The sequence below is a fragment of the Heterocephalus glaber genome, unplaced genomic scaffold (genome assembly GCF_053883595.1).
Source record: "Heterocephalus glaber isolate CG9 unplaced genomic scaffold, H.glaber_assembly_v1.0 deba00001481, whole genome shotgun sequence".
Taxonomy (NCBI): domain Eukaryota; kingdom Metazoa; phylum Chordata; class Mammalia; order Rodentia; family Bathyergidae; genus Heterocephalus; species Heterocephalus glaber.
The window spans coordinates 33,638,887-33,663,231 of record NW_028258317.1 but is presented as its reverse complement, the minus strand read 5'-3'; the positions used below and the strand labels follow the sequence as shown (position 1 = coordinate 33,663,231).

Genomic DNA, 24,345 nt, shown 5'->3' with positions numbered 1-24,345 from the left:
GTACCACAGTTATTTCCCTAAAACATACGGCAGGAATAGCTATGAACCGATAGTTTGTGACGGCTTTTGGGAGCTCACCTGTGTTGACACAGTGGAGTCGTGATACTGTGACATTGTGTGTGTGACGTGCCCATGTGCAGTGCTTACAGCATAAACAGCAGAGTGTTTGCCGTCACTCATTCTGTAGCTGAGAGCTTGCATTTTCTGTCTACTTTTGCAGAGCTTGAGAAATCCCCAAGTGCCCCTACCCTTACCTAACTCCCTAATCTTGTTCGATAGTTGAAGTTTTCCAGGTTCCTTCAACTTTAAAATTGGCATTAAGTTTTTATTTCATTTGTTTTAAATATTTATTTTCTGTCATCAAAGTATACTCTTAAGAAAATTACTAAAAAGGAATCTAAGCACATTTATTCCCTTAAAACTAACCAAAAAAAAAAAAAACTGTTTTGAGAAGACCCCGTGTGTGAGAACCAGCCACCAAAGGTAGAAAGTACTGAGAGACCAAAGAAGGCAGACAGCCAGGCATGGTGGCACATGCCTGTAATCCTAGCACTTGGGAGGCTGAGGCAGGAGGATCTCTGCAAGTTCAAGGACAGCCTGGGCTACCTAGTGAGTTCAAGGCCAGCCTGAACTACATAATGAGATCCTGTCTCAAAACAAAACCAAAAAAGCCAACAAATTTGGAATTACCAAAATGTGTCTCTCAGACAGCAGCAAGATAAGCAGATTCTTGTACCCCAAAAAGGGATTATATGCTAAGCCAGACAAAGTGGCCCATAGCCAATTAGAATATATGATGATAAGCTTTTATATATAAATACATTATTACTTAAATATATCAAAAATTATTTGTAAGGTATTTGTAAAATAAAATAGTTGCAATTTAAATAAAAAGCTTTAGTTCTCTTAGGAGATTTTCAGTCAATAGCTTTACAGTTAGGAAGCCATTTGGGGGTTTTCACAGAATATTCAGCCCTTAAATGTATTGCCATACATAACCTTGGTGTTAACCATGAGGAAGAAAGAAGAGAAAAAGATAAATGCAAGTAGGCAGAAGGTAGCAAGTACTAGCTGAATGCCAGATGGCATCAGGTTAGCAATGGTGACAATTCAATATGTGAAAGGAAATTTCTGACATGCATTCATGTGAACAGAGCCCACAAGAATTTAGATACAGAAAGAAGGATTAATAGTCACCATGGTGATCTTGTAGTCACTAAACACCTCACTTACCTTGATGAAAATAGTGTTTAAATATATAATATTTAGGCATATGTTCATATTAGTTCATATTTTTACCTTGTAAGTTATCTGAGAATGTGGATGGCTTAACTCAGTGGTTAAAAATGTGAATTCATCCTTTTTTAAAACAGTGGCCAGAATTCTTAACTGTGTGACATACGTTTTTATATTTCCCAAAATAATATGTAATGAACCAATATCAGCAACTGATCCAGATAGTGCTATTTATAGTCTCAATATAAGATGCCTACATTATGTTTCCTTGATTACGTCTTAGGCCATGGAAAATAATAAGGAATACCTTGAATGTACAGAAACATCTCTTTCTTAAGAATCGGCAGTCATCTCGTCTATGATCAAGAAATGTGAGCAGTATTTATGAGTCATTAAAGCAACAAAATCAGGGCTCATGCTACACAGGACTGAGTATTAGGACTATCAGATTTTTGTAAAGCACAAAAGCATTTAATTTCAAGAATTGGCAGGAGGGAGGGGAATAGAAGAGTAAATTAAAAGGATGAAGAAGCAAGATGGCTATGAATCAATGTACCACAATGAATATATTCATTATGTGTCACAAACAGGCACTAATAAAAAAGCACTGGCGTAGGGCAGAGCCAGAGCCCCACCTTGGCCGGGGAAGTCGAACTTTTCACCAGTCTGGACACCTCCATTCCCAGCTCCTCACTTCCTGGCCTCCCCATCTACCAAATTCACTTACCCTTTATCTTCTCTGTACAGCAGAGTGCTCGATATGAGCTTTATGATCAGCAATGTATGTAGTGTACTTTTAAGGGGCACTGGACCTGTCGCCTCTTTACACATCTGCGTGACAGGAGCTAAATTCACCTGTAAACACCTGATCAGTGCTATTGCTTGCAACAGGTGTCAGTATCACAAGTGACCCAGTCACCTTTGCCTCGAGAAGCTGTTGGTGCATTCTTGGCACAGAGAAACAGAACCGTGCCCTAAATATTGAGCACTGGCCTTCTAGCTGTGAACTGCACAAGTGAGCCAGCCATTCTTAAGAAATGGCAATTGATGTCTGGGTATACACAGCAGAGACATTATTGATTCTTTTTTTTTTTCTCAGTACCAGGGATCGATCTCAGGACCTTGCACTTGCTAGGCAGGCGCAGTGCCACTGAGCTAAATCCCTGGCTCTTTGTTGATTCTAAAAGGAGTGAAGCAACTCACTGAATTCTCAAGTTTCTGCTATCATTAGAACTGCATCCACTTCTGAGCTAAAATGTCAGAGTAGTTAAGATAGGGTATGGTAATGCACAAATATTAGAAAATACATGAAAAAATGAGAAGATTAGAGGAAGATGTTGATGTAAACTAATGTTTGACAGATTATTTTGCTCTTTATCTATACTTTGAGTTTCTCGTGTAAGAGAAACCATATAACATTTAAACTTCCGTGTCTGATTTATTTCATTTAACATTCTGGATTCAAGGCACATTCATTTTCCTATAAATGATTCAAAATTACCCTCTTCAGAGCAGAGTAGTACTGCATTGTGCATAATACCATGCTGTCTTTATCTATCATCTGTGAATGGACACACAGCCACTTCCTAGAGCTAAAGAGTTAGCTATTTTGAATTGTGCCGCTATAAACATGGGTATGAGTGTACCACTGTCATATGATGTCTTTAACTCTTTTGCAGAGATCCCTAGAAGAGGAATACTTGGGTCTAATGAAATTTCTAGTTTTAGTTTTTTGAGGCATCTCCACACTGATTCCATAGCAGCTGTACTCGTTCACATTCCAACCAACAATGTAGGAAGGTTCTTTTTTCCACACAGCCTCACCAGCATTTGTTATTTTTCAATTTCTTGATAGTAGCAGTTTTTTTCTGGAATAAGATGTAATCTCAGTGTGGTTTTAATTTGCATTTCTCTAATTGCCAGAGATATTGAACAGTTTTTCATGTATTTATTGGCCATTTGTAATTTTTCTTCCAAGAAGTTTCTATTCATTTCAGTAGCTGATTTTTATTGAGTTTTTTAATTTTGGGGAGTCTAATTTTAGTGAGTTCTATATATATTCTATATAGTAATCTTCTGTTCAAGGAGTAGCTAGCAAAATTTTTTCTCATTCTATAGATTATCTCTTCACTCTTTTGATTGTTTCTTTTGCTGTGCAGAAGCTTTTTCATTTGACATAATCACATTTGTTGATTCTTGATGTTATTTCTTATACAATTGGACTTCTATTCAGAAAGTCTTTGTCTATACTTAGGACTTCAAAAGTTTCACCTATTTTATCTTCCAGCAGGTTAAGTGCTTCTGTTTTAATATTTGCATCTGTGAGCCATTATGATGTTCGTTAAGTACAGGATGAGAGGTGAGTGTCTGGCTTCAGTCTTCTACGTGTGGGTAGTTTTCCCAGCACCATTCATTGAAGAGGCTGTCTTTCCTTCAGCATATGTCTTTGGTCCCTTTGTCAAAAATCAGGTGGTTCAATGTGTCTGGGGTTGATTTCTGAGTCCTCTGTTCTGTTCCAGGGGTCCAGTGTTTATTTTTGTGTCAGTACCATGCTGTTTTGTCACTGTAGCTTTGTGATATAACTTGAAATCTGGAATTGTGATGCCTTCTGCTTTGCTATTGTTGTCTAAGGTTGCTTTTGCTTTTCTGGGTCTCTTCTGATTCATATAAATTTTAGGATTATTTTCTCTACTTATGTGAATAATTATGCTGATATTTTGATTAGGGTTGCATTAAATCTGTATATCCATTTTGGGAGTATGGCCATTTTGACTGTTTTGGTTCTGCATATCTAGGAACAGGGGGTACCTTTCCATTTCTAAAGTCCTCTTTGATCAGCTTTTTAAGAGTACTATAATTTTCACTGTCGAGGCCTTTCACTTCCTTGGTTAGGTTAATACCTAAGTATTTAATTTTTCTTGGTGCTATTGTGAATGGTATTGTTTTCCATATTCTTTCTTGGTGGATTCATTCTTGGTGTACAGGAACATGATTGATCTTTCATCCTGCTGCATTTTTAAATTTGGTTTTTAATTCTAAGAGTATTTTGTTGAGTTTTGGGAGGTGTTTTATGTAAAAGATTATTTCATTGCAAATAACGATCATTTGGCTTCTTCCTTCACTACATGTGTCCTTTGTATTTCTCTCTGTTGCCTGCTTGTTCTGGCTGATGTGTCAGGTACCATGCTGAACAGGAGTGCTGAATGGTGGACACTGTGGTCTTCTTTCTGATTTCAGCTTTTCCCCCATCTAATATGTTGGCTGTTGGTTTGTCAGAAGTGGCTTTTATCAGATTGAGATAAGGTTCTTCTATGTCTAGTTTCTTCAGGGTTTTTATCATGTATAGACATTGGATTTTGTCAAAAGCTTTTTCTGCATCTATTGATATGATCATGTGATTTTTGTCCTTGCTTCTCTTTATGTGGTGTATTACAGGTGTCAATTTACATATGTTGAACCATCCTTGGGTCCCTAGGATTAAACCTACTTCATCATGATGTATAATCTTTTTTATTTGTTGCATTCTGTTTGCCAGTATCTTGTTGGGGATGTATGTGTCTGTGTTCATTAAAAAGATTGACTGGTAGTTTTATTTCTTAGTTAGGTCTGATTTTGGAATCAGAATAACGCTGGCTTCCATAAGTGAGTTTGGAAGTATTCTTGCCTTTCAATTTCATTGAAGAGTTTGAGGAATATTACCATTATATCCTCTCTGCAGGTCTTGTAGAATTCAGCAGTGATTTCCTTGGGTCTTGAGCTTTTCTTAGTTGATAGGATTTTTTTTTATTACTGCCTTAATTTCATTGCTTGTTATTGCATTGTTCCAAATTTTTATGTCTTCTTGGTTTAGTTTTAGTAATTCATATGAATCTAGGAATCTGTCCATTTCTTTGAGGTTTTCCAATCTGTTGGAGTATAATTTTTCATAGTAGTTACTAATGATCTTCACATTTCCATGGTGTCTGTTATAATTTCACCTTTTTCATTTCTTTTTTTTTTTTTTTTTTGTACTGGGGATCAAACTCAGGACCTTGAGCTTGCAAAGCAGGCAGTGGTACCACTGAGCTAAATCCCCAGCACTCACCTTTTTCATTTCTAATTGCATTGATGTGGGTCTTTTCTTTCTTTTTGCTAAGTTTAAGGGTTTGTCTATTGTTTGGTTTTTTTTAAAGAACCCCTTCTTTGATTCATTGATTCTTTTTTCATTTCAATTACATTATTTTTGGCTCTGATTTTATTAATTCTTTCCTTGTGCTAAGTTTGGAACTGAACTGTTCTTGTTCTTCTAGTTACCTGAGGTGCACCACTAGCTTATTTATTTGAGCTCACTCTGTTTTTCTAATGTGAGCATTGACATCCATAAATTTCCCTCTTACTACTGCTTTTATTGTGTCCCATAGGTTCTGGTATGTTGTACTGACATTAACATTTGAGTCTAGTAATTGTTTCTCTTCTTCTTTGATTTCTTCTGTGACCCATTGAGTGTTCAAGAGTGTGTTTTTAAATGTCCAGTTGTTTGTAAAATTTCCATGGTTCTTCTTGCAATTGATTTCTAGTTTCAGTGTGCTATGATCTGATATTATATATGGGTGATTTTGATTCTTTTGTATCTATTTAAGCAGGTTTTGTGGATTAATATATGATCTAATTTGGAAAAAGTTCTGTGTGCTGCTGAAAAGTATGTATATTCTTTTGTATTAGGGTGGAACACTCTGTAAATATCTCTTAAATCCATTTGTTGAAAGTGTAATTCAGCTTTGATATTCCATTGTTAATCTTTTGCTTAGTTGACCTGTTTATTTCTGAAAGTGGAGTCTTGAAGTCACCTACTATGATTGCATTGGTGTTTATTTGATCTCTTGTGTCCAGGTATATTTGTTTTATGAAGTTAAGTGCCCCAAAATTCAGTGCATGTATTTATAAATGTTATTTCTTATTGTTGAATTGTTCCCTTAACTAATATGTAGTGACTTTCTTTGCTTGTTCCAATCAGTTTTATCTTGAAGTTTTATTTGTTTGAAAATAAAATTGCTACTGCTGCTTTCTTGTGGGGTGCTGGTACATATAATATTGTTTCTTACCCTTTGATTTTTAGTCTATGAATTTCTTTTTTGGATTAGATGAATATGTTGACTGCAGTATACCATTGGGTTCTGTTTTTTGATCCAGTCTGCCAGTCTGTGTCTTTTAACTGGGGAGTTCATGTCATTTATATTGAGAATTAATTATTCCTGAACGGCCTTGACTTATCCATGTCAATACATTCTTTTTCTGTTGTTGGCTCCTTTATCCACCCCTCTGCCTTTTAACTGTTTGCCTTGTTTGATATACTCATTTCATCTGGCTTTGTTGGCTTCATTGTCTATGTCTAGGATTTTTTTTTTGAGCATTGGTTTAGTGTTCATTAATCTCTTAATGTGTTTTTTGTCATAAAATGCCCATATTTCTCCATCAGTTTTGAAAGATAGTTTTGCAGGATATATTGCTTTTGTTTAGGGTTCAAAACATGTCACTCCAACCTCTTCTAGCCTTTAAAGTTTGTGTTGAAAAGTCTGTTGTTGTCCTAGAGGGTTTATCTTTATATGCGATTTTTTTTTCTTATTTTTCTCTGACAGCATTTAAGATTCTGTCTTTCTGTTGGACTTCTGGGATTTTTGATCTTGATGTGTTATAGGGAGCTTCTTTTTTCATTGTAGCTATTTGGCATTCTGTAAATGTTGCTTACCTGTAATGCTGCATTCTTTCCTTGTACTTGGAATGTTTTTTGCAAAGATTTCTGTAAACAGATTTTTTTATTCTATGTATACTGTCCTTAAATCTCTCTCTAATTCCAATTAGACTTAGGTTAGTCTTCTTAGCATCATATAGTAGCTGTTGGTGGATTTTTCTTGCTCTCTTATCGTATTTAAGGCTTATCTAAGTAAATCATCATTATTTCCATTTTGTCTTCAATTTCTGAAAGCTTAACTTCACATTGGCTATTTCTGCTGTTTGTGAATTCTATAGAGTTCTTTATCTCTGAGATTTCTGTTTGTCATATTCTCTTGAAGTATATTTCTTTGGTGGATTTGTCTTCTTCGATGGACTTGTCTTCACATTTTGAACATCTTGGTCAGCTCTTCTAATTTTGTATTTGTCTCTCCCGTAACCACATTGGTCAGCTTGTGTGACAGCTGCATTATCTTTTTGGTTATGTTATCTTTGAACATTCCCAGTTTCTTTACTTCTTTAAATTTTGTACAGCTCAGCTGGTGTTTTTGTGTTCTGATGTTTGCTTTCCTCTCCATCAGTGCCCCTTGGATCTGCTTTGGGAGAATTGGGAGTTTGGGGGGCATTTTGTTACCTTGTTTTTTCATGTTGCTATTTATTTTATTCCATATTGTGCAAAGGTTAAGGTCAAATACAGTGAGGAGAGTGTGTTGTTGATATGAGAATCTCTTTAGTTAGGTTCTGTTTTCCAGTGATGCATTCTTGACTTTATTTATCCAAAGGTATTGTTTACCACTTCAACTATTCAATTTGGCTGGTTTGGACCCTGTCACTGTGTTGTAAGGAGAGAATTTCTACATCACAACAATGTCAACAGATCCAAGCATCAAAAACATAAAATATGTTTGATCATTTCATCCTTTGTTAACACACATGGTAGACTATATTATGCTGTTACTTGTGGTTTATCTGGGATGTGGGGCTGGAGGAGGGTAGAGGAAGGGAGTATGTCAAAGGGAAGAGAGGGAGTGAGAGAAATATCAGCAGGTAAAAAGTAAACGGGAAGTTGGAGTCTGTTGAAATCATTTTTATAGTTTGGGTAAAGCACTAGAGTTGGGGGCACTTGAGAGAGTACTTGTGTAGGTAGGAAGGGGTGTGCAGATAGGTTGAGGGATATTTAGAGACTGAGGAGGCTGTGTGTTTGTCAGTACCTGTTAATATATTTGTAGATAATTTTATTTGGATTCTCTAAGCCCAGTTTTGGTTTGGTTTGGTTTGGTTTGGTTTTTTGGTACCAGGGATCGAACTCGGGTCCTTGCTCTTGTGCAGCAGGCAGCGAAACCACTGAGCTAAATCCCCAGCCTTAAGCTCAGTTTTATTAAGGAATACCCTGGCATCCTCTTGAATGGTACTGTTTAATTTAGAGCACTGGTTGCTTCTTATTCTCTAGTGCATTTATACAGGCCCCCATTATATATATATATATATATGTATATGCTGTTGGATAAGTGGAGAGGAGGAAGGCGAAGGCAAGAAGGTGATATAATGAGGAAGAGAGGAAACAAAGAAGAGGGAGGGAAGTAAATAGGAAACACTAAAATAGGGAGCAGGTCAAAGGGGAAACTTTGATTCTTAAAGTATAAAAACCAACAAATGCCAATAAAGACGCAAGCACCAAAAGAAAAAAATGAAAACAGTAAATAGAACAATAAAACAAAACATAACCAACATGACCAAAATCTAATAAAGTAGCAAGGACACAATAACTACAACTACCAAAATCACAATAGAAATAAGTACAAATCCTTCTCGCTGTTGTTAAGTTACTAACCCAGAGTTTCCATAGCTACCTCTACACTGGCACCACTGTCTTTTTTCAAGCAGCCAAGCAGTTTCCTCGTATGGGCCAGAGAATCAGCTGCACAAAGCCTTGAGAGCTGTTGCTCCCTTTGAGAACAGGTGCCTAGTGCAAGCTATGTTCCAAGCATGACCCCTGCCAGCCTCCATAGATCCAGCTGGCTTCATCAATAGAGAGGGTAAATGTCATACACATTTCTATGTGTCCCCTCCAGGCTTTCCCTGCCTGATATCCAAAAACCCACCAGCCCAGGTGCCATCTGCTGACTCTCTGTCTGCCTCTGTTTATCTGTCTCAGCCACTTCCAGGTGCCACTGCCAGGCTGGGCTGAGCACCACCTTTGCCAGTGTGGGGCAGAGAACAGGATTCACACTGTCTCAGGCCTGTCCAGTTTTTGCAGACACAGTAGGAGAGCCTCCACTTTGTTCATCTCTAGCAGGTCACTCCCTAGCTATGCTCTGCATATTTGTCACAGAACTGATTTTCTCTGCCTTCTGCCGTTCCCAGCTAAGAGTTGCCTGGGGTCCATGTAGAAGCCTCCTGGTAGTCATGGACAGAGCACTGTCTTAGTTACTTTCTCGTCACTGGGATACAATGCCTGCCACCCACACCTGAAGGGAGGAGAGGTTTATTTTGGCTCACAGTTTATAGAGGTTTCAGTCCATAGCCAGCTGGCTCTGAGGTAGGATACCATGGCAGAGGAGAAACAGTCCATGGCAGCATTGGAGGAAACCTAGAGAGGGCTCAAGAGAGGAGGGAGATGAACACTGCCAGTCTACACCCCAGTAACCACCTCCTCCAAGCAGGCATCAACTCCCAAATCACACTCACCTATAAACTTATCAGTGGTCTGATCCACTGATAAGTGTCATACCCCATGATCCAGTCACCTCCCCACAGCCCCACCCATGAGCTGATGAAGTTCTAGGGGACATCTAGACATAAACCCTAACAGGCACTGAGTGTTCCAATGCACAGCACTCCCATTGCATGAGAGAGGAATGGGCGACTTTATTCCTTGTCCTCTTTGGCCAAGCCTTCCCTGTCCCGACTCCCACTGCCTAGCAGGGCTGGTGCACTGTCTTCTTGCACAGTGAGGGTGCATCCTGATGTCACTGGCACTAGAGTACTTTTTTGTTTTTATAGCAGGCAGGTGCTTGGGTGCAGGACAGTTTGTTCTGCCCTGTTCTGTTTTCAGCTTCTCTGGATCCCCAGATTGGACATCTCTTGCCAGAGGGGTGGACAGAGTGATTCTGAGTCTATTCACACAGTCAGACCACCACTGAAGCTCAGCTCCCTCCTGCAGTCTGAGCCTCTCCCAAGATGGCACGCACCTGGGCTCAGGGGTGAGGCTGGGACACCATGTCTGGGGCAGCCTGGTTCCCCTCACCTACTCTCCTTACACTGAATTTTAGTCCAGTGGATTTCTTTTCATTTCTCCTCCATGTCAGCCTTTATCATCACCCACCTCAGTGTGACAGCTCTACAGATACACTCACCCTACTGTTGCCCCTCAGGCCCCCGGCAGATTATGACAGTGTTCATTTGAATCTTGTTTTGATTTCAAAATTAGTACTTGGGAAAATATTACTGAATTTTCTTACATGGTAAATCATGAGATATTTTATATCACTGCTTGTTCTTCAGTGATTTCTATCTGGATGTTGAAAACAGCTACAGAAACCACAGACAGTTTCCTAAAGTTGTATTTTCTTCCAGGTTAATCAAGCACCAACTATGTGAGTTGGTGCAGGATGAAACTCTGTATTTGTATGGCCCAAAAAGGAAATAACCCTGCTAGAATCGAAGTAAAAAAAAGCCATGTAATTACTGATCAGCCCTCCATGCCTGCACAGTGTTACTACTGTGTGTGATGTTAGATCCTCGTTACAACAGTAGAACCCAGGAAAGTCGTTGAACTCGATAGGCCTTTGTTTCCTCACTTGTGAAGTGAGTGTAGTTATAGTTCCTACATCTTGGGTTGGCCTGAGAAGTTAATATATGCAAAGTTCTTGGTATGCAGGAAATGCTATCTGTGTATTAATTGTTTTGATTAGACTTTCTCTGGCATCATTCATCTTCTTAGAGAATATTTAAGAGAGTTAGAATGTATATTAATCCCTCGTTATAAGTGGAGAAGTTGATGCAGATGTCGTATCTGCTTTCAGAATCACATTGTTTCCCAAAATCCAGCCAGTAGTCCCTAGCTAACATCTCCCTGCTTCTCCTCTATACTTCTGTGGCCCTGTGAAGATGCATTCACAAGCACCACCCTTTTTATTGAGCCCAGGGTTTATTGTAAGGGACAAAGTTACTTATCTTTATTTGAATAACAAAGAGATTTGTGGAAAATTTCAAAAATGAGTGAGGAAAGTTCAGAAACAGCTTAGGTGAAAGAGAAGCCTCCCCCAACCCTGAGTTAAATATACTCGATCCTCACAGGTTGCTCCCAGCATGCACAGAGACAGCAAAATCAATAACAAACTGAAGAGGACAGAGAAATTTTGATGCAGTCAGTACAAAAGCTTTTGTTACAACCCAAGAAGTTCTAAATGCATGAGCACCTCCACCATCACCACAAGCGCTCAGACTGCAGCTACTTTCAGAGAGCTAAATCCAAGCTGTTGCTCAGCTGAGCCCTAGAGAGCGACAGAGAGATTAATGGGATCCTTGCATGCCAAAACAAAGTATGGACCCTGTCACCACCAATATATGTCAAGTCCATTAGGGTCATTTTTAATGAGCTGAACTTTTCATTGGAAAGCTTTGCCAAGCTTGTTGAATAAGGGAAAGAAACCTATACAAAATTTCAAGATAAAGTAATTTCACTTTATATAAAGAAGAAATGGTTCATGAAAGTATTCTCAGTTTACAACACTTTCGATTTTTATCAAGGTCAGGGAGAAAAATATGGATTTAAAACTCCATTCTCGCATTAAACTGAGAACTACAAATGCACTGATAGTGTTGTCAGCTATAATGGCATCTGAGTCCCTTTGGGGAATGGCTTTTTAAATAGTCAGGCAACCCTCAAGGAAAAGCAGACTTTCAAGTCATGTCCCGTTAACATGAGTCAGAAAACCACTGGGAAGGAAAGGTGGTCTGAAGCAAGTGGCATGCCCTCATTTTTCATGTGTGAAGAGCAGAATTTGGCTCCATTTGTGTCTGCTACATTTGGTTACTAGCCTATCTCCCATTTATCCCCTAAACTTTGTATATACAGAGTTTCAAAGAGTAGATTAAGCAGATAACAAACAGCTCTTCTTGAGTACCTCTAACCTAGGAACACTTCCAGAATACTCCAGGGTGCCTTTTCTGTTGAGTATTTGGGGTGAGATAACGCAATGCTTGCCCAGAGAGCACGTGTAAGTTACTGAGGCTAATATCTATCTCAAAGTCCTTTTGTTCTAAAAAATAGCATTTTATTGACTGATGTATGATAGGCACAGAATTTAGACCCTGCTTTAAGCTACATAACTACTCAACAACTCATCCAGATAGCAGGCCAGCACATACTGCCTAAGTATAGCTATAAAAAAATATACATGAATAAGCCCACTGCGGCTACCAAATTTGGCTACCAAATTTGGGTACAGTAACTTTCAAAGACCATAAAGAACTCCTACAAAGGGAGAGGGCTTTTGTTTCTTCATGCCAATATCTACACAAAAGAAGTGTAATTTCATTTTTAGAGGTTTTTAGGCTATTGCCTCTGTCATAGTTCTTGTCTTTGAGCCCAAGATTGAGCACTATACCAAGTCACTCATAACAGTAAATCCTAATTTCCTGTTTATCATCACTTGAAAAAATTTTAAGTACCTAGTGTATCAAGTTCTCCCTTCACAGAGATTTGATCCAGTGAAAGACATGGTCATTTCCTGAAGACTCACACTGTGAGTATCAAAGCCTGTTAATGCCCTCAGAAAAGGTTCCCTCAGAGACTAACAAGGGCCACAGTCGATCTGGGGACCCGGGCTTTCTCTGTGAGAGGGAACATGAGACCTGAGGCCTGAGAGTGATGAGGTTGCTCTTAAACTGAGACCCAGGAAGGAGGTCATCCGGGTGTGACCCACACATCCTAGATCCTAAGTCAGGAGAGAGCTGCACACACTGAAGGAAGTGCACAAAGAAAGGCAGAGCTGGAGTGTAGGGCTGGGTGGAGGGAGGTGAAGGTGGACCTGGAGGTGAAGTGACCCAGGGAAGGTATTGTCTTTTTTTCTGAGTATAGTGGGAAACAAAGGCTTTACGTTTTAAAACACCTCTGCCTATAGTGTAAGGAGTGTAGTGTAAAGAGTCGCAGAAGCAGAAGATAACCAGTAGTACTGCAGCTATGCAGAAGAAACTGCCAGCCATGGTGGTTGGGGTTTACCTAGCACCCCAAAGGCAGCCTGGGGAGGGGTGAGAAGCATGGACCAAGGGACGGGGCTTTGCATCCTGACGGCCATTTACTCAGGAATACGACCTTGGAAGTCTCTGTCCCAGTCTTATTGTCTCAAAATTGAGATGAAGATAGAACTATTAAAATATAATTTTCAAAAAGCTAAGACTATGATTGTCATGAAAATGCAAAATGTAAACACAGTCAAAATTGTATTTATTTCATAAATTATTCAGGAAACTAGGTATGATGTTAAAAACTAACTCAAATGAGAATTAGATTTAGAAAAGTTTATGTTTTCCAACAGACAAAATCATTTGCATTGACATGAGCACAAAAAAAATTCCACCATTATGGACAAGAAACATCTCTATTATCACCAGCCCTCTGCAAGGAGACATTGGTCTCTAAGGAGCTGGAAAACAGCCTATATCCACAGAATTGGGCCCCCCTAGAAGAGAGCAAGACAATGCCACCATTACAGTGAAAAAGACAACCAGTGTCCTTGCCCATTCCACAATGTATCCAACAGTACCCCTTCCCCAGCGAGTTACACTGAATGACTGTGTAAGATACATAAAATAGAAAACGTCAAAGTTAGCCATTATTTTCATGATTATGTCAGTGATAGGTGGTGGCAGTAGAGATGGAGAAAAGTAAATGGGGTTAAGATATATTTTCAATGGAGAATCGATAGAATTTGGCAATCAGTTGAAAGTGGGAGAAGTTGAGGATGAAGGACAACTCTTGTTTTGTTTTGCTTTTTGCTTGAGCAGTTGGATGGCCAGTAGAAACATTTGGAGAGGCCTGGAAGATGAGTAGGTAGCAGAGAGGAGAAATCATGAGTTTCATTTTGGATATTTTAAGTTAGAGATGCCTTTCAAACATAAAAGTAAAAATGTGTAGTAACGAGCATGAAACCTTACTGTGTGACTTGTGCCTCGGCTTCCTCATCGATATATTAAAGGAGGATAATAATAGTTCTTATCTCATCAGGTTCTTGTTAGGATTTAACAACTTTAATTTAAAGCACTAAGAATAGTGCCTGGCACATAAGAATCACTATACATATTTTTGGTGAATAAATTAGTCTTTCCAAAAATTATATTAATAATTAATAAATTATAAGATTAATTCCCTGTACATCGATGGCACTTGAAACTAGGAATTGTTTCAATTGAGCCTTGGGCCCAGGAGCATTTAGAGTATGAGGGCAGGAGAAGGACCTAGGGAAGGAGACTAAGGCGGCAGCAACCAGGGAAGGGAACCGCCTGAGTTGGGTGTCGTGTCATTCAAGAGGAGAACTTTAAGAAGAAATCTACTGTCAATTGTGTTGTATGCCACTGGAAACAAGATAGATGGGGATTGGATTTACCAAGATTAGCAGATGAGGCCACTGTTCTTAGAAATTGATTATTAACTGTTTTCCTGCTGGCTATTCTCCTCACTGAAAGAGAAGCAGTGTCGTGATAGTCAGCATGTCTCTCCTTTAGCAAGGCATGCATCTTGTCTGAACTAGGTCAGAGGCCAGGAAACCAGACCAGGGCTGCCAGATGGCTTTAGCAGAGCACTGGGAGACAGGAGTTCGGCTCCAAAAGGGTCCAGTGATCTCTGGATGTGTTGGCAATCACAGCCCATCCCAGACAGCATTTCCTTCAAGTATAAAGTCTCTTTGAAAGGAAAATGTGCTCTTGGATGCAGTCAGCTTTTCTGCAAGAAAATCATTGAGGCATTCTTGCAGAGGGGCCAGCTGCTTCCCAAAGAACCCAAAATGAATTTCATCATTATTATGAGAAAACTAAGTCTGCTTCTCGGAAAATGCCACTAAATATATCTCTTTCAACACTATCTTATGTGTTTGGGAATCGGGTCCTTCCCTCAAACTATTACTGGTTATCAGCCTTAGACAAAGGCAGTCACTGACATTTTCTTTTCAAATAGTCTTATTAGTGACTCTATCAAAGTTGTCATTTGCATTTTAATTCCTAGGATTCTTCTGTTCTTGGTTGTGCTCCTGGGGCACCTTACATTGCTGGAGACCATCCCAGCCAGGCAGGTGCTCCAGGGTGCGAGGTGCGAGTCTCTGCAAAGCAGTGGTGCTGTCAGAGGTTTTATGGGGTAGTGTCCTGGACAGAAATGAAAAGAGTTTTTGCTTGGAGATCTCAATATGAGTTACAGAGAGCTGTAAACTAGTAGAGGTTGAAAAATATTTTCATAATCGCACATTCCGATCATATATTCTTAACTGAAAATCTTTTATAATGCATTAGATTCCCATTTATTTGGAATGACTTAGGTGCAGTTCAAAGGGAATATAGAGTGATATATTTAGGGTAGCTATTGTCCCAAAACATTAATGATCCAGCAATACTTTTGAATAATCATTTGCAAAGTCACCATAAAATTATAGATTTTACAAGTAACTTGAAAATTCCAAAAGTGATTCAGTTGAAGAGTTGCAATCCTTTGTAACATTTCTCAAAGGTTTTTGTTTACATATTTTTAAAGTCTTTTTTTAAACTTTCACTTTTCATTTCATTGTGAGACATTAAATAGTTTTTAATGTGAGAGCTCTGATCTCATGTGAAAGTGGGAAGTAGATGAAAGAAGAAGTAGAAGAAGGTCTTTCCCTTTCCCTATTCCAAGTTACTTTTTTCACCCAGCAACAATTATGTTCTCATGTATCCAAATGCTTTTTTACATCCAAATGCTCAGTCTAGGTTTAAGACACCACACTGTCCTAAAGATTATACTCTATGATGTTTTAAGGATTGCCCAGAATCAGAAGAGCCAATTTATGAAACTTTTAAAGAAAAAGACAAAAGAAGACTGGATTAAAAATAAGATGAGGATTGTGTCAACTCAATTGGCCTGGAAGTCACCCAGCACATTGGAGGAGCACAGTCCTGGGTGTGCTTAGGTGTGTCATAGAGGTGTGAGCTTGGGTTCTACTATCTCACCCCTTCTTCTCTGGCACTGTCCCCTGATGTTTTTCCCAGCTTCCAGGATCTAAAAAGAAACCAAGTACTTTGTATAGGAACAATACCTCCTGCCATGATGTTTTGCCCTTGCAGCCCGCTAACTGCGGACTGAATCATCTTAAACCGTGAGCCAAATTGAATGTCTCCTCCTTTAAACTGTGGGTGTCTGGTGTTGTGTTCCAGTGAAAGGAAAGCTGACTGCAGAAGATGTGTCCTAGAGTACTACAGTCATTGCATTACTGTACCAGATCATGTGGTTTAGAGGCCTTGGGAGCTGCTTTGAAGGAGGAGTTTGAAAAGGTTTGGAGACACAGAGTAGAGAAGCCCTAAAATACCTTAAATAGGGATTTATGGGTGATTCTGGAGCTGAGACCAGGATGCTGATAGGCACATATGGATAATAAAGGCCAGGTTCTAGAGATTTCTATCTGTTGGTGCTTGGACTAGAAGGCATGTATGCTACACTCTGGGAAAAAACTTGTCTACATTTGCAGAGACTTGGCAAGAGACTGAGATTTAGGATGGGCCACTAATTAATCTGACAGAAAAACTTTCTAGACAGCCTAACACTCAGACTGTGACATGAGTACTGCTGGCCGATTTTAGCCAGATACGTAGTGACAATGAAGAAAAAGAACAGAACAAAAAATCATTAAAAACTTAAATTTTGCCCCCAAAGGAACCACATGTAAAGTTGAAGCCAAACGAATTGTGGTTGCTAAAGGTATCAGTATCGTGAAAAAGAAACCAATTACCTCTGTATGGGCACAATGGAGAAAGACTCCATGAGAGCATGGCAGGAATCAGCAAGATCCCAACCACTGCAGGATCAAGGGTTCAAAAGGGCCAACCTTTCTATGGAGAAGCCAGTCTTTGAGAACTCTGCTTCACAAGGGCTTCCTAGGGAATTGGGTTCTCAGGAATCATTTCACTGTGCTCAACTATCCAAGCACTCAGGGTCTGAACAAGCCATGGTCCAAGGGGCCCTGGCTACTGCTTCTGCTCACACTAGTTCTTGGCATCATCCACACGATGCGGGTTTTGCTAGCATGCAGAATGCAAGAGTTGTGGAAACAGGGAAGCTTCCTACCAGATTCAAAGGAAAGCCTGAGAGGCCAGGTGAGGAGCCCCTGAGAGGGCAGTGCAAAAAGCTGCGGGAATGAAGCCAAAGGTGCAGTGGAGACCTCAGAAAGTCAGAGAGGCCAGAAACATGGGGTGTCTGCTTTGAGAGCTGCAGGCCATGAGTGGAGCCAGCCCAAGACAGAGGCTGCGTGCTGCAGTAGGCAAGGCCACAGAGATGGTGCTACCCACGTCCTTTAGAACTCACACTTCACCCCATGTGTCCAGGACACCAGATATGGAGCTACAGGACTCATGTTTGTCTGGCTGGGTTTCAGTCTTGCTCTGGGCCAGGTATTTTCTATCTCTCCTTTTCTCCCTTTTGGAATGGGAATGTTCACCCTGTGCCATTGTACCTTGGGATTATGTAATTTGATTTCAATTTTTCAGAGCTTCACAGCTAAGAGTTTGCCTTAAGCCTCAGAAGAGACTTGAACTTGACATTTTTTTAAAGTGCTATAACTTTTGAGACTCTGGCAAAGAATTATTATGTTTTGTAGGTATGATAGTTGTATAATATTTGGCACAATTATGACCTTGTATTTGTTTAGAGATTAAGTATGGTTTAAAATGTGTTTGGGTGTCAGTTGACAAGGAGTGGTATGTGATACTTAGGCTCAATTGTGTTTTTTTGATTGGCTTGGGAGTCACCCACAGGATTGGTGGAGCACACTTCGGGGAACATCTCAGTGGAGCCTGGAGGTGTGACCTTAGATATTATGTCTGCACCCTCACTCCTTTCTCTTTAGTGCTATTCCCTTACTTTTTCTCTGCATCTTTGTTCCGCCACACCCATTTGCCATAATATTTCTGCTTTGGAGCCAGCCAACTGTGGACTTAAGATCATGACCCAAATTAAACCTTTTGTTCTTTAAAATGTGAGTGTCAGATATTGTGTCCTAGCAATAGGAAACCTGACTAATACAAGTGATGTGGAATAACATATTATTATCAATAAAAGCTGTAAATTTTTGCCCTCAAAAAATTATGTAAAAGATTTTTTGGTTAAGGGTAGAATTAATTATATAATATTTTATATTTTTAATGTACTATTTACTAGATTATTCTGTGGCCACTAGTAATAATAACTTTTAAAAAGTGGAAACCATTTTAAAAATGTTTCTCATGCAAATATAAAATTAACATCTGTCAAAAGTCTTATTTACATTAGTCCCCTCTTATCTACAGGGACACATTCCCAGTAGATGCCTCAAACATAAATAGTACTGAATCCTATATATACTATATTTTTCCTATACATGCATACTTATAATAAATTTTAATTTATAAATTGGGCATGGCAAGAGGTTAACTACAATAACTAATAATAAAGTAGAATGATTATACTAATATACTCTAATAAAAGTTACGAGTTATTTATTTCTGGAATTTTCCATTTAATATATTTTTAGACCACAGTTGAGTGTGGCTAACTGAAACCACAAAGTGAATGCTCAAACAAGGGAAATTACTGTACCTCATTACTTAGAGAGGCTGTGAGCCATTGCAACCAACTCAAATGTTACTTAAGAGAATTGTATGCAGGGGTAAATGAGAACGGTGAAATGAATTGACAAATGGATGTAAACTTAGTCTGTCTATAAGGTGATGATCAATTACATCCTGCTAGACAAAATTAATCTGCGTCTCTATAGGCAAGAATCATTTACACTGTCAGTTTTGTGCAACCTATCCAGTGGTAAAATAGCTCAGCATCGAGGAAGGACTAAGATGACCACAGAGGATGCATGTAACAGGATATCCAGCAGTCTTTTTCATCCATCTTAATGTCTTTCATAATTTTCCTCTACACTATTCAATGTATTCCCTCCTCCTCTCGCTTCACTGTAAAGTCATACCATCACTTTCACACAAGAACATACACCAAAACAAAATAAAGAGAAGTCCACTTTAGACTCATAGCTCAAAAGTGTGATGACTGAAAGCTTCCACAATAGCTCTAATGCAATTTCGTATAAGTTTCAATTTGTATTTTGAAACTAGAGTATGCGAACAGTTACATCATCAAAATAATACACCTGTAAAGCCATTCATATTTTAAGTAATCCCAATGATATTTTTAAACAAACATATTTATAGGGGAGGGAGAGGAAAATAGTAAGCAAAAAAGGGAAAGATAATGTGTTAATTACAGATCATGTATTCATAAAACTTGGGTTTAACTCTATTATCTATAATAACATGAGACTAATTTACTAATAGAACATTGTTTCTGTTTAGCATTATAGTAATGAAGTGGTTGTTTTTATTATTTCAGTGCATACTTCTGACTCCATAATAGCCACTAATAAAATAAACCATTTAAGGATTTTATAAGTGAATTTGTCACTGTTTTCTATTTCTTAAAATGGGCTGTAATAATACTCTAAGCATGAAGTTTTTGTTAATGAAATGTGGAGTTAAATTTGCATGCGAAATACCAGACTGAACCATAGCCCATCTACTTGCTGAGTGTGGCTCTTTCCTAGAGACAGGAAAACTAAATATAGAAATCATATCATCACTTCTGAAGTTTACACCAGTCTTTTAAAGAACCCACTTGACAGCCATTCTTACTCATCTGACAATTCTGCTGCTAACAAAACGTACTTTTAAATTGTGATTCATATACTGAATTTGGGAACGAAAATGATTGCACTCTGTTTTATAGGACCCACTTGAAAGGTTTGGGCTCAGAAAGTGCTGTTCAAGATGAGACATCTAAACATTGCATATGAGCCTTTTAACTCACTGCCCTTTCCCTGACCTGGCTTCCTCCCACTTGTGGCCAGAAAAATCCAGAGAGAAAAGACAGAGTTGGGAAATCTAGAGCCATGGAGAAAAACTTCATATATAAAACAGTTATTATTCATTTAGCCATTTGCACTATCGGATGTTTTCCTTTTGAAATATAATCTCCTGCCTTTAACAAAAGAGGAACACATTATATATGCACTAGAGAGATTAAGATGACTGCCAAGAGACAGTGCTGCTCAAAAGCCAAATTTCTTTTAATTGCTGTGAACTTGATGAGGGCCTGTGGACAGTGCACCAGGGGAGTGGCTTACATTTGATAAGACTCTCGTTGGAGAGACATGAAGCAGATGTTTATTGTTTTTTGCAATTAACTCTAAATATCCAGATAGCCAAAACACCCACACACTCACACACACACACACACACACACACACAAAGGCACACACACACACACACACACACACAGGTTTTTCCATTTAGATGTGCTGCTTTAAAATCAGAATGTTTCATGTATTTGTTGGCCCTCTCCACTTCTTCCTCTGAGAATGTTAGTTGGTTAGTTAGTTATTTCGGTTGCCCATTTTTTGATTGGGTCTTTTATTTCAGGGGTCTAATTTTTTTAGTCTTTTATATATTCTAGATGTTAGTCCTCTGAGGAGTAGCTGGCAAAGTGTTTTTGTTTTTGTTTTTGTTTTTGTATTCTGTATGTTGTCTCTTCACTCTGTTGGCCATTCCCCCTTGATGTGCAGAAGTTTTATAATTTGAGATGATACCATTTGTTGATTCTTGGTACTTTCTTGTGCCACTGGGGTTGTGTTCAGAGAGTCCTTGCCTGTGCCTATATCTTCAAGAGTTTTACCTGTTTTATCTTCCAGCAGATTGTTTTTCTGTTTTAACATTTAGATCTTTGATCCAGTTTGATTTTAGTTTAGTGCATGTTGAGATATGAGGGTCTGGACTCAGTCTTCTGCATGTGGATATCCAGTTTCTCAGCACCATTTATTAAAGAGGCTCTTTTTCCTCCAGTGCATTAAGCATCACTGGCCATTAAAGAAATACAAAATAAAACAACACTGAGGTACCGTCTCACTCCAAAAGGAATGGCTATCATCAAGAAATCAAATAAAAACAAATGCCGGTGACACTAAAATGCCATAGAGATCAGTATGGAGATTCCTCAAGAGACTGAAAATAGAAATTCCACTTCACCCAGCTATTTCCTTTCTATGTATCTTCCTGAAAGAGTTAAAATCGTCATATTACAGTGATACATGCATACCCATATTTATAGCAGCATAATTTATAATAGCTAAATCTTGGAAATAACCCATATGCCCATCAACAGATTAACTGATAATGAAAATGTGGTATTGATACACAATGGAGTACTAAAGAAGGATAAACTTGAGACATTTGCAGGTACATGGATCCACCTGGAGACCATAACGTTATGTGAACTCAATCAGACACACAAGTTTAAATATCTCATGGTTTCTCATATAAGAAACCCAAAATATCAACAAAGGATAAAGTAAAAGATACATAAGAGTAAGTAGGCAGAGTTTTCTCAGTAGGAAGGACAGCAAGAGATGGAGGGACAAGAAGTAGAAGGAAGGGAAAAGGGAAGGAAAAAGGAACTGAAGAAATAAGCTTTTGTAAATGGGAAGGGGTCCAAGAGTTGAAGCAGGGAGGGGTGGGAGGAGTAGGGGACGAAAAAGGAATGAAAATGTGTTATGTCCATGGACCACCTCTGCATGATAAATGTAATGCATGATGGACTGCACACACGTACTGATAAAAAGAATAAAAGTCAGTATGTTTCAATCGTTACAGCAGGCGCCTGGGGCTCCAGTAGCATGTCTTTCCATGTTGCGTCCTTTTGGTGTTGTCATCCTGGTCTGGAAGGAGACCACATGCAGTCATGCATGTTTCAGGAGAGGAGAGTTGAGCCCCAGTGTGCCTCATTTGTATGCTAGTTTACCCAGAACTCACTGTGGAAGGCAGAACATGAGTCAAGTTGGCAACTTGTTGTTTCGTAAGCTTGTACGTGTGGAAAGAGAAAGACACTAATGATATAGGGACTCCCAGTGATATGAGGGAAATAAACGTAACTCCCAACCTGCTAGATGTCCAACACACCAAGTTTGTGTTCCCCAAAATCAAAGAATGAATTCTGAGGAGCAAAGAAGGTTAAGAGTGGGTGGGATATATTTATGGAGAGGGAGAGATTTTAAGTCCTGAGAGAGAGGAGGGGACCTGAATGGGTTTCCACAGACCCCACTTTACAGAAGAAGTTTTATAGAGTAAAATCACAAGGTGGGTACAACATGGGACAAAACTATGACCAACCAATAGGATTGCAAGTATAGCCACTTAGGTAATACTGATGCAGTGGAGAAGCAGGTCACATAGCAGGTGTGCATGGAAAGAGCCTTTCTTGGAAAAGATGAGTCAGGAGGTCCTGGTCACCCCCCAGGTGACTGACATCTATTTAGACTTGTTGGACTAGGTAACACTAATCATAGCATATTGCTTATCTCTGGGGGAGGTATGCAGACATCCCGGGGGGTTATGCAGGCATCCTATCTTTATGTCTTCATCTTGAAACCTGGCCTTCAACAGCCATGGTTGTAATGTGTTTGACTCCTTCAAGGGCCTAGCCCTGTCTGACTGCCTTTAATATTTCCACCTACCTTAGCTGTCTATAATGCTAAGACCTAAAGTAAGTTTGGGGAGTACCTGTGAATCCAAATGTATTTGAAAAACTGTAGCCCACCAGCCAAATCCAGAATCTTGCACCACCATCCCAACCACCCACCCTGTTTTTATAACTAGAGTTTTATTAGAGCACAGCCCTGTGCATTTGCTTACTTACATCATCCAAGAGTGGCTTAATAGGGAATTGCAAACTTTTGCGTGGCCTGAAAAATCAAACATAGTTTCTGTTTGGCCCTTCACTGAAAGAGTCTGCTGACCCTGCCTCAGGTTCCTACATTCAGGGTCAATTGCTCACCACTGAGGAAATCAAAAGAGGCCATTTATTTTGGTAAAAGGAAAGAGGATTTATTCAAAGCTCCAGGAAGATGGAGTGGCCCATTTGCCTCAAATCACCATTTTCCCACATACAAGTGTATCAGGCAGGGTTCACTCTATCGAGGAACAACGGGAGTACAGAACACAAAAATCATAGACATGTCAGGCTTGTTTTGCTTCTCCTGGGGCCCAGACCTTTCCCCCTCGGGAAGAAGAGGACTAGACCTCCTGGTGCCAGAGTCTACTTTGGTCCATTTGTTTGAACTAAGGAGAGGTGGAGCAATGTTTATGGCCTTGGCCTGTGGAATTTGGAGAATTCACTTGTCTCTAAATGAAAAAATCTAACTTTGAAGGTTCCATTTTCTGGTGCTGGTTACAAAGAGGTCTACTTTAAGTGATAGAATAATAATCCTTACTGCCTAGGAAAATTTACTAGGATGCAGTTCTTTTTGAGATCTTGCCATCTTTTTCATTGAAAAACTAATTTTAGTCATACATTATTAAAGAGGCATTGTTCATTACATGATTGTCAAAGCTGGCAGGCTAATCACTCACTTTCATGTCTTCCTGATAGACAAAATAGCTGAACACGCATATTCCCGTATGCTTACACCTGTGTTGTAAAATCCAGTGCTTGTGTATTTGTCATGGTTCTTGTTCTGGGACCCAGGCAGCTATGTGTGTGAATGTGTAATAAGAAAGTTAAAATCATTTTGATTGTCTTGGTTTTATATTTCCAAAAGGCTCCTGCAGGTGTCATTATTTAAAGAGAGCAGATTTAAATCTTTTTAGGGTACTATTTCCCCCACATTCTCTATATGCCAGAAGATAAAGAGGTCAAAAACGAGGAGAGAGCGCTGGTAAAATTGTGATGAGACTTTCTTGGGGATAATTCTGGGCTTGCTCGAAGGCAGCTGGTCCAGGCTCCACGGAGGTGCGTTTGTGGAGCCTCAGCTGTGAGAGCTCAGCAGAAGCTGACTCTCCAGCCAGGCCGCCTCTGCAGTGCAGGCAGCCCAGGCTCCGGCCAGGAGACATCGTTGCCATATTCTCTCTGGTGTAAGAAGTTGAGTCAGTTTGCTGTTGGAGTTTCTGTTTGCCTGAACTAGATAGGAACCATTTGCATTTGGCAGGATTTAAAGCTGAAACCCTTTTCTCAGCTCTTTCCCTTTCTGCCCAAGTCAGGGATAAGAAGCCAGGTTTATGTGCCTTCACAGCACAGCTTCCTGGGAAAGAGTGATAGGAGCACAGAAAAATTAAGTTTTATCCCAGTTTTTT

General features: G+C 39.3%; 1 protein-coding gene and 1 pseudogene across 6 annotated transcripts in view; both read left to right on the top strand.

Annotated features, from left to right (window-relative positions):
* Adamtsl1 (ADAMTS like 1) overlaps nt 1-24,345 on the top strand; it is a 1,037,009-nt gene that overhangs the window by 811,044 nt on the left and 201,620 nt on the right. The gene's annotated exons all lie outside the window — the stretch shown is intronic.
* LOC147825898 (centromere protein Q pseudogene) overlaps nt 1-24,345 on the top strand; it is a 29,861-nt pseudogene extending 5,516 nt beyond the window's left edge.